This window comes from Alligator sinensis, unplaced genomic scaffold, assembly GCF_000455745.1.
Source record: "Alligator sinensis unplaced genomic scaffold, ASM45574v1 scaffold1059_1, whole genome shotgun sequence".
NCBI classification, from domain to species: Eukaryota; Metazoa; Chordata; order Crocodylia; family Alligatoridae; genus Alligator; species Alligator sinensis.
Window position 1 is genome coordinate 845,669 of NW_005842103.1, and position 10,416 is coordinate 856,084.

At 54.9% G+C, this 10,416-nt stretch overlaps 1 protein-coding gene across 5 annotated transcripts in view; it reads left to right on the forward strand.

Annotated features, from left to right (window-relative positions):
- The window catches only part of HTR2C (5-hydroxytryptamine receptor 2C), a 391,327-nt gene that overhangs the window by 125,395 nt on the left and 255,516 nt on the right, over positions 1 to 10,416 (forward strand). For 2 of the 5 annotated variants that reach the window (XM_025205084.1, XM_025205089.1), the window contains exon 1: positions 680 to 725. The exons of 2 other annotated variants lie outside the window; for them this stretch is intronic. The gene's annotated coding sequence lies outside the window, so the exon portion shown is untranslated. Of the gene's footprint in view, positions 1 to 679; positions 726 to 10,416 lie in introns of those variants that run through there. One more of the 5 variants, XM_025205086.1, reaches the window with a different exon arrangement.

Consider the following 10,416-nt stretch of genomic DNA (forward strand, 5'->3'; position numbering starts at 1 on the left):
GAGCCGTAACGCGCCCCGAGCTCTCCGGCTGTGAGCGGCAGCTCCTCGGCGTCTCTGGCGGCGATGGTTTGTGGTCCGGTCTCCCTGCGCACTTGGCAATCGGCCGCAGTGCTGTGAAGGCAGGGCGGGCAGCTGAGAAACCGCTCCGGTTGCAGCTGGCACGGGCGCTTAGCTGTCCCCTTCTCGTGGTCAGCGCACCGGCCTGTTACGGGGAGACGAGACAAGCAGGTCTTTAAAAGCGTAGCGCATGCTTGGATTTGCATTCTGGCCCCTGGGCCAGCCCAGCACAATCCCTGCAAAAGCCGCAGCCCGGGGGACTCCTCGCCAGGCCCGCGGCCACCTTTCCGTGCACAGCAGGGAGCCCCAGCCTGCAGGACGACAGCACTGGGCTTGTCCTGGTGTCTCCTGTTTGCTGGGGCTTAATGTCGTTTAAACCCTTTCCTGAGGGAAACGGGGCACCCCCCAGTGTGGACGGGATCCACCTGTAGGGATTTGCTAGGGCTGAGCCTCAAACCCGCAGCCCTGAGGCCGGTCTCACCCCTGGCCTGAGCGGATGGTGGCAGGCCGGCAGCAGGCTTTCCAGAGCGCCAGGGCGGCTAGCGGCCGCACCTGCCACAGGTGACGCTGATGGGCTGGAGACTTGTCAGGTGCAGCCACTTCCCAGCGCTTAGGGGGAGCTGGAGGGAGACGCAGGAAGGAGGAGGACGCCCGAGCCCAGGATCGAGGTAGGCTCCGTGGGGTGGGCTCAGGGAGCCCGTGTGAGGCTGCACCGCCCGTGGAGGAAGGGGCTGGAGTCTCTTGGCCATGGGGAAGGAGTCGTGAGTCCAGGGGCACGGGCAGGAGGAGGCTTGCGCTCTGCAGAGGGACTGGCCAAGCCCCCTGGGTTACCGGTGTGGACTGGGAATGTGAACAAGGGGTGCAACGAAGCCTGCTAAGGGGAGGGTTGCCTGAAGTGCCAAAGGGAAGGCTGAAACGCATCTGAGGCCGTGCAGGGGAGCGTTTAGTTTAAGTGCTTCGGACTGTGGGACTGTAAGGGGAAACCGAGGCAGGCTGGGAGGTGCCATCTCGGGGCACCGAGGGGTGCTGTGGAGGCCAGCCCTGTCCTGTGCCTGCTGGGCTCAACACCTTATTCCAGGCCCTGGCAGCTGTTTCCTGGGGAGTCTGGAGAGCCCCAGATGTTGTAGGCTCCAGACGTAAAAGTCCTCACGTGTTGGCTGTTACGTGGGCTGGCCGGCCGGGGCTTGGAAGGGGGCTAAGCACCCAAACCTCTGCCGCGCGAACCAGGGACACCCGGCTCTCTGGTCGCGGTGTTCAGAGACGGTGTCCGAGTGCAGCGCGCGGAGGAGGACCTGTAGCGTGCGCCAAGCAGAGCATTGCAGAAGTGCTGGGTGGGCCGTCTGGTTCTCAGCTGGATCCTCCTCTTCTTGTCTGCTGCTTTGCCCTGTTTTGTGGGGTGGGGATGGCTCTGCTGGGAGCCCTGGGCTGGCCAGGTGGCCCAGAAAGTCTGCGTGGTGCTGAAAAACCAATGGGTCTTTCAGTGTCTCTTATTGCGGTCAGCGTTTGCATTTTAGGGCCGGTCCTAATGCATTTAGAGCCGTTGCCGATGAGAACGGCCCTGTAAAGCAGGTCCTTGGGCGAATGCAAATGCTTCTGTATGCAGGTCTGGTTTCTCTCGATTGTCTCGCTCCCCTAATAGCTCCTCACTTTGCGCGTGTTTGTAAATACCCATTTAATTGTCTGTTGGGCTCCCGGTGCAGATTGGAAAAGCAATGCTTTCCTGACGTGGAGACAAGAGCGCGCTGAGCTGCAACAGCCCAGCATGCAAATCGCCCGCTTTGGCAGGAGCCAGGCCCTGCTCCTCCTGGCAGCCTAAAACGACTCCAGAAAGTGGGAGCGCGAGGGTCTGTGCCGTTCCCTTGGGGCTGAGCTCACCGGGGAGTGGCCCAAACCAGAGCTGAGGCCTCTCAGGATGCCCGAATGGGCTCTAAATCAGCCAAGCTCTTCCTCTGGTTATAGCTACAAGCTTCCCATTGCAAGGGGTGCCAGTTCACCTGCTGTGCTGCCTCCCGAGCCCTGTCAAGTGTCTGCGGATGGCCGAGCTGCTTCTTTCTAACCGCCTCGCAGTTGCCTTGTCTCCTCTGCCCCCCAAATCTGCTCGTGCTCCCACATCTTCTCGTGCTGCGTACTTCGATGGCAGGTCCCCTGGGCAGGGGCAAGTGCGTTTCCTCCCCCTTGGTTGCACAGTACCAAGGACAATGGGGTTTATCTTCGATGGGGAGTGACAGGAGCAGAAATGATATTTAGCCTCTTATCAAGGCCAGGGAATGGAAAGAGGAAAAAGCCCACATAGAAATCAGTGTAAAGCCTTTTAGATTTGTCTTGCGGTAGACAGAAGACCAGAAAGATCCTTTCTCCAATTTCTTGCAAAGCTACCAATCTGTTCTGGTTCTAGCATCGATTTTCAAATGAAAAGAAATTGCAGTAAAGAAGCTAAGGCCAAGTTGAATAAACTTAGAATTGCATTTCGAGAGGCAAGGCAGCTGCTAAAGGAGAGAGAAATGAAGAGGGATATGAATGCCAGAAAGAGCCTGCCGTAGCATTTGTAAAATCTCCACAGGACCATAAGAAATGCGATAAAAGATGAACTTGGGAAGAGCAATGTCAAACTCTTCCAAAAAAGCGTGCGTGCGGGGAGGAGGATTTGGAAGTAGTGGGGGAAGCGAAAGAGCAAGAATATGCATCTGAACTGGAAACGCTTCGTCCAGAGGGATCTCGGAGGGGGACGAGAAATGCCCGTGGTGCAGGAGTAGTCGTGGGCCGAGGGGCCACGGCAGATGTGCGCTGCTGACGGCTGCATGGTTGATTTTGAGAACGTTATTGTAAGCAGGAGAATCGGACGCGGTCGTGGTGGGGCTTGGGATGTCCCTGCAGGAATTGATCCGACGCGGGGAGAGCGTCTGGCCTGATGAGCCCAGGGAGGGGGCTGGCATTCGTGGGGCGACATGAGCTGGGGAGAGACGAGCAGAAGGCAATAGGGATGCTTTCCTGAAGCAAAGCTCACTTGTGGGCTCATAGGTGCAGGCCCCCGAACCAGGTGGAGAAGGGCAGGGTCCTGCAGCGCGCCAAAACTACCTGTGTGCATGCTCTAGCGTTGCCACCTCTGACTGAAACTATTCCAGGAGACTTTTTTCCCCCCTTAAAATACCCTATTACAATCCCCCGGGTTGCTTTCAGGAGTCACTGGGAGATGGATGCCGATTCGGGTAGGCTCCCGGCCAGTCCAGGAGGGCTGGCCACCCTAACATGCACTGACCCTGAGACTGTGGAGAGCCGGCTGCCTCCCGTGGCCAGGGGCTAAGATCCCACGGGTTTGCTTTGGTCCCGCGCACGGGGAGTGTGTGCATGCCGGTGGTTGCCACGGGGCATCGGGCGTGTGCTGCAGGTGCTCATCCTTGTGATGGTGCGGCGCCTGGTTTGTGCGCCCGTGCCCTTAACTGTGAGTGCCACCGCAGGCAGGGCCAACAGACCTGCTGGCCGATGGCATCCCTCTCTTGCAGTTCAGCACTTTCCTTCATTAGTTAAGTACAAGGAGCTCTTGCCTATTCGAGAGCCAGGGCTAATGCAGAAGGGTGTGCCATGTTCTGCACATAACTACCATCTGTGTGCAGACAGACATGACCAGCACCAGCCATCGAATAACCCTGTGTACGCTCGTAGCGATGCAGCTGTGCTGGGGGGATGCTCTTGGAGCAATCTGCAGGTAGCAAAACCATTGCAAGTTTAGCGGTTTCATTTGGGGCTGAAGCTAGTGAGCTAGCCAGCTCGTCGCATGCCAGGATGGTGCCCTCCTAAAGCAGTTGTGGGGCACGTTTATTTGTCCATAGCCTCAAAGGCTGTGTTAAAATAACTGATCAGCAGTGAAAGCCAAATGCCCCATCTTTCCCACCAGATTGGTACCTCCCTCCGGCTGACTTTGCTTTTCTCGGAAGCAGGACAGCCAGACTGAGACGCAGGCAAAAATGATTTAAACTTCTATGCAAATCGGGAAGAGCTATTGGCAGCCGTCAGCTCCTCAATGGCCTGTCCCTGGGATCAGCTCGTGTGAGAGCAGAGCTGGGTGGTCAAACAGGCATTATTAAGCTGTAAATGGCTTTGGCTGGCTGGAGGATTGCACATATGTTTGGGTCTCGAAGCTCATCGTACCCATGCATGAAAAATTGTCATTTATTTACACACATGAATTGTGTTCCAAGAAACCGTGTGCATATAAATCTAAATATTAATTTTCGGGGGAAATGGAGGAGAAAATAATGCACCAAACTCTAGAGAATTTGCTTGCAGAATCTGTTCGGTAAAACTTCTGATCATCCTCTGCATGCGCCAGCCTGTAAATTGTGCTGTCAAAAGACTGCTCAAGCAGCTGCTACAAGATGCTGAGAAGGGGAGGGAGGAGACGCTTACCAAGACCTGGGTCCCGTGTTGCGTCTGCAGGTGGGCTGCAAGCATGGCTGCTTCCCATCTGATGCGCAAAGAAGCTGGCGTGCGGTGCTGTGCGTTCGGACTTGGCTGTGGTCAGGGTCTCGCAGCAAAGCAGGGTCCTGCCTCGCCAGTGCTCTGGGAGGCGGCCGTGGAAGAGCCGCGGTGGACGTGAAGGCAGCGGTGGCTGCGACGCACCAGGTGGCATTGCCCTCCTGGCTCGGCCTTCGTGCGATGATGAAAACGTCGTTGTGGTGGTCGAAGCTCCACTTCTTGGATCGGATGCAGTTGTCAGCCTCTCGAGCACTTGCTGTCACTGCAGATACCACGACGGGTTCCTTCTAGTTTGGACGATTGCGTTCCTGCCGACGCTCCAGCTGGAAATGGCATTTTAACTTCCCGCTGTAAGCTGTGATGTCGAGTTGGTCTGCTGTGATGCACCTTTCGCATTGCAGCAATTCCTGGACCGGTCGGTTTAGGGAGAAAGCTTGGCTTCGGCGGTTTGTGGTCTGTTGGTTACAGGGGGGCCACGCTCCAGGAACAGGATAGGTTTGACTTTACTCTGTGGCTAGGGACGGACATTACACGTAAACCAGTTTGAAAATGGCTGAAACCGGTTTGAGATAAACCTGGTTGAATGTAGTATCAGACTTAACTAATTTGGGTCAAAGCACTTTATGCAGTGTCTGTCCCACACCCCTGTGCGCAGACGTAGTCACCAGGACCTGGTGGGTGCTTGGAGTATTTGAAAATGGGCCGCTCTTGTAGGCCAGGACTTCATGATAACCCTGCCTATTGTTTTCACAAATCCAATTTTATAATTATACAGACCACAAGGTATAGTCCTGTTCAATTGTGTGTGCACATGTGTACGCAGCACCCTAAAGGACAACGTACGTGCACTTGTAAAATGTCTGGGGGTGAGAGACCGTGTGGATACCATGCCAGTTATACAGCCACAGCTTCCAGGAACTGGAAGCCTTTATTTTTCTGGAAAGTGTCAGCCCTGATCAACAGGTGCCGTAGCAAGACGATGGAGAAGTCTGCGTGTGAGCCCCAAGCCGCGCGAGGCATGGAGACGAGGAGTCCCGGGAGAGCAGAGGGACGCTCCTGAATGAGCAGGTGTTGTCCACGAAGCCAAGCACAACACACACGTGGAGTTAGCGTGGCTAAAGTGGCCCAACAGGCAGGAGGCTGAAATCACACACACGGGAGTGGGAAGATAATCTGAAAAGTATGTACTGGTTTAGAGAACAGCACTAACGTTTTAAGAGGGGCACAAACTCCAGTCTCTGGCGTAGGCGGTGGCTCTGAAATCAGTTTTTTCCCCTGTTCTGTTCTCCCCAACCAAGCACAGGATCTTCATTTCCAGGACTTTGTTCTCAAGCTGTGCTCAGCTGTCACGGCGGAGCCGCGCCGTTCCCGTTCCTGACATGGCTAGGCATTTTGAGCCAGCTCTCCGTTTGTGTCGCGCTGCCCAGTCCCCAGGTTATCCTTACCAAACTGATGTATTGTTTTGTTGATGCGCAGTATTGGGATTTGCTTTTAGGCATGTTGGTATGTCACTTATAAACGTGTGAATGTTTTACATGTTCCCACAAGGGCGGAGAGGGGAATAATTTTACTGGAATATGACCTGCATTAGTAACGAATAGTACATGAGCAGCAAAACTCACGAGAGGCCAGCGCTCTGATATGGGAAGATTTAGTTCCTTTTTTGACTCCTAAAGCAAATCTGGCCTCGAGCGCTAGTCGCTCATCACAAAACGAGGAGCAAGTGAGGCTGCCCGGGAGAGGTCTGGTTTCAGCGACTTGCTCAGCAGCGCGTGGGAGCTGTGTAGCCGGGACAGGGGAGGGTGCCGTCCCCCGGGCAGAATTTGGCTGCTTTCCCAAGAGACCGTCGGCTGTCCTCTCCCTCTCGGCAGCCCCTGCCTCCGCACACAAAGCGGGGACTTGCCCCCATGCTTCCCTGGCCATCTGAGCCCTGAAGCGGGCACGGCTGTGCTGTTCCTGGTACCGGGGCTCCTAGTCAGTGCATCTCTGCAGGGCACCGGGAGCAGTAGCAGCCCTGGGGTGTTTTGCCAGCTCTTTGCTGACCGAGGTCCAGTGTTGGCTGAGCACGCGGTCACCTTTTTGTTCTCCCCAGGCATGGCTCCTTTTGCCCCTTGCCTGGACTCCCCATCCCTGGATGCCTCATCCAGCCTTGGCCCCTCTTTCCTGTGCCAGTTCCTCCCATGCACCCCATTTTCTAGCGAGGGCTCTTTCGCTTTCCTTCCTCTCTTGCCCTGGGTGTGCTCAGTCCCAGCACCTGCTCCCCATCTTCCCCTGCCCGGGTTGCACTGGCAGTTCCTCTTCCCTTGCCAAACCATCTCCACCCCCTCCCACCCTTCTTCAAGCTCTTCATCTTCATCTGCTCCCTCTGCCGCTCTGACTCGGGCCGCCTGCTCCGCTCTGCCTGGGGCAGAGTCGGTGTGGTAGGGAGCGCGGGTGTCGGGGGGCTAAAAACAGACATTGGGTTTGTCCCAGGCTTTGGCTTGCATCAAAACGGGCCCAGGATAGAAGATCACACATGCATTTTGAATGGCATTTAACTCCAGTTATTCTCCCACTGTCTTGGAAAAGCACGATCTCAATGCTTCACACGTACATTAATGGGACAACGGGCTTTGTAGTCTGTAGGATCCCAGGATCAAGGAAATTGGCTGCCTATTCGTGTGCTTGGGAGTGAGGGAGCATTTTAATTAGGGTGGTTCCCAGGGTTGTGGGATGCTTTAACTAAACTATAATTAAAATGCCCCAGCAGCCAGTTTTAAACCCGTGGGGGGCTTATACATGTGACGCTGTGGCAATGCTCGAGTGTTTAAATTGAAATGGAGCAGACCCGATTCATCTAATTGGAGCACGCGTAAAGGCAGCCGTTGTCTCTGGAGAAGTCCAACCTCTGCTTTTAGCCGAGAGCGCAGATGTTGGGGCTCGGCCCAGATCAGCTCTGACATTTAGCATTTAACCCCCACAAATTGACTCCTGAGCAGGGGTGAACTGAGGTTTTTTCAAAGGCTTATCCCTGGGTTGGGTCTGACTAGCTTTTCGGTGTCTGTAAAGACCCTGCCCTGATGCAGGCGAGCCCTGGCCTGGGCATGGTGCGATGGAGCGTTTCGGAGGCCAACGGTATCTGCTAATGTGAGCCGCGCAGCATGGTTCTCCAGGCGCCTTGTTCTTGGAAATGGCTGAATTAATCTGGAATAAACTTTCCAAAAATACCAGCATGAGTCAGATGTCCAGCATGGGAAATTTCAGCCCAAAGGGCGACAGCTTGGCAAAATCAGAAACAGATGAAAACAGTGTCTTGATGGTGGGAAGTGTTGGGCAGATTTAACACCCGGGGGTGGAGAGCCTGAGTTTGAGTGAGGCTCGGGGGACCTCGCGACACCCCACTTCCACCGACAGCCTGGAGACAGTTTGCAATATGAATTATTCTCCCTTTTTATTGACTGGTGGCAGCCCCATACCCACGGAGGCCAGAGGCGGTTGCATAAAGGTTGGGTTTCTGCGCAGTTGCAGGTGAGGCAGGGCCTGAAGCCGTTGCATGTATTTCCAGCACATGAAGCACGCGGGGAAATAGTTAAACTGCAGTTACTCTATTCGCTTCCAGAGCCTGACAGCCTCGCAGAAGGAAAGGCTATTAGCAGTGCAGAGTTTGAAGAGTTTAACTGCAGGCACAGGAAATTGCTGATTGACTGGAGACAGGCATGGCCATCTCTCGGGCCGCTCCGTGCCAGGTGGAGGGTGATGGCTTCACTTGCTAATTCCTTCTCCGGGCTGTCAGCTGCAGCAAATCTCCCTCTCTCTTCGGGACTCTTCTCCATGACTTGAAGTGAAAATTGGGCCTGGGAAACTCGACAGCGCTCAGCTCATAAGATTTAACCAGTGCTCCGGGGCTGCGATTTAATCTGGACTAGGGATCGAAACCTCGGGCACCCGCAGTGTTTAGACATCTCTGCATAGCGGGCTCCGATCCAGCCAGCCCGTCCCCCAGAGCTCCCGGCCCTCGTCCTTGTTTCGTTAAACAATCCAATGTCACCTCAACTCCACGCACTCTTGTAGACGGTGTTGTCCCTTCGTGGCACCCGGGACCCGGCGCCAGGCCTCTTCTAGCACCTTTCCTCCGGCCTGGCTGGTGCAGAGAGTTGCCCCCAGCTGCTCCCCTGACTGCCCCTTGCTGGCACACACGCAGGTGCTGCCAGCGCTGGACTCGAGCGGTCAGTTATTGTGTCCAGCGGAGGCTGCGGCTCCTACCGCAGGTGGCTGTAGTGAAACTGGCTGCGTTCTTCTGTTCCAAATGCAAGGTATTTAACGAGGTGGTTTGTGTCGGTGAAGTCCTGGCGTCCCACGGCGCATGTCACCTGCATCCTGCAGGAAGGCTTGTTCTAGCCCCACTCGGCAGGGCCTGCGGGTTTCGCATGCCACGTGAGAGAGAGAGAGAAGCGCTCCTGGTTGTAGCCGTAGAGGTGGTATCTTTTATTAGAGCAACTAGATTTTTGCAAAAATAAATTCTTTATTTGCAAGCTTTTGGGCACAAGCACCTTTCTTCAGGCATAGGAGAAAAGATTGTAAAAGTTCTGCTAGGTAGAAATGAAAGGTCATATTTCATAGGGGAGTTGAAGGGGTGGTGAAATCTCCTGTTTGGAACAGTTCATTTGATGACTGCAGTAATCAGGGGTCTCTCTCGCTGAGTGGGGCGGTGATGGCCAGGATTCGAGTGGTTTGCATCGAGGGTTTTCGCAGATGTTGCCTTCAAATGAATCCAGTCCACCAGTCCTTGTCCTTCCAATGCTAAAAGCATGTTATTCTTCATGCCCTATTGCAGACCAGATACTGCTTTAGCCCGATCTCCAGTGTACATTTGTGTCTGGCTTGCTCTGAAAACAGATGTTCGACTTGGGCATGCGGTTTTGCAATCTCACACTCCTACCTGTAAGCTGAGGCTGAAGGCGTGTAGGAAAATCAGGGAAGAAGAGAGGCGCTTTGCATACAAACATCTCCACGTAAGCACTGCTGCCGCATATTGTGCAGCTCCTTGAGCTCATGCACAAATGTATGGGTCCTTTTAAAATGCAAAGCAGAGCCCATCCATTTCATTGCTGCACAGTCTCTTTTCATCTGGCAGTGGAAATAACTTTAGGTGGGTTTTTAATAAAGACAAACATCTTCAGATGCAATGTTTGCACTAGAATAACTGTGTTCTTTTAGGGAGGGATGGAGCAGCGGGAAATGGCAAATGCAGGTAATAAAAGAAAACGCAGTAGTTCTTCTGCGCTTTGTAAATCCGATTACATGTATTTTCCCAGCTGATTCTCTTGAAACCAGAGTGGAAATGCAAACGGTAGAGTATTAATCTGCCTCTGGGAGGAGGATTGGTGACTCCTGAGCCCTAGACACTGAACTAAGAAGTGGGCGATGGCCCCTGAGGCCGTGCTGCTGCTTCAGGTGCCTGGCTGCACAGATCCCATGTGCATGGGATCTCATTCCCATGAACAGCAGTACGTTTCAGGCCTCTACCTGTATCCCCTCGCCCTCCCGGCACTGGGGGCCAAGGAGATGGAGTGGGGTGGCCACACCTGTCACTCGGTTTCTCCCTGGGTGCGGTGGTGTCAGCTGGCCGACACCGCTTTCTGCAACAGCGTGCCTACCTGTGGGACTCCTGTCTCTTCTGTGGCAGAAATGCCCCCGTCGGTGCCCCTCTCCAGAGATCTGTCTCAGCCGGCCTGAGAGGCTGCTGTTGAATCCCTCAGGGCGGGGATCTCGCTCCTTGTCTGCATGACAAAAGCCTGGGGCCTGGGAGGCGATGCTCTGGTCACCTGGGCAGGGGGGGAAAGACCCGGCCCTGCGCGCGGGCCCAGGTAGCCAGGGATGCCATGCAGATTGGACGGTTTGTAGCCA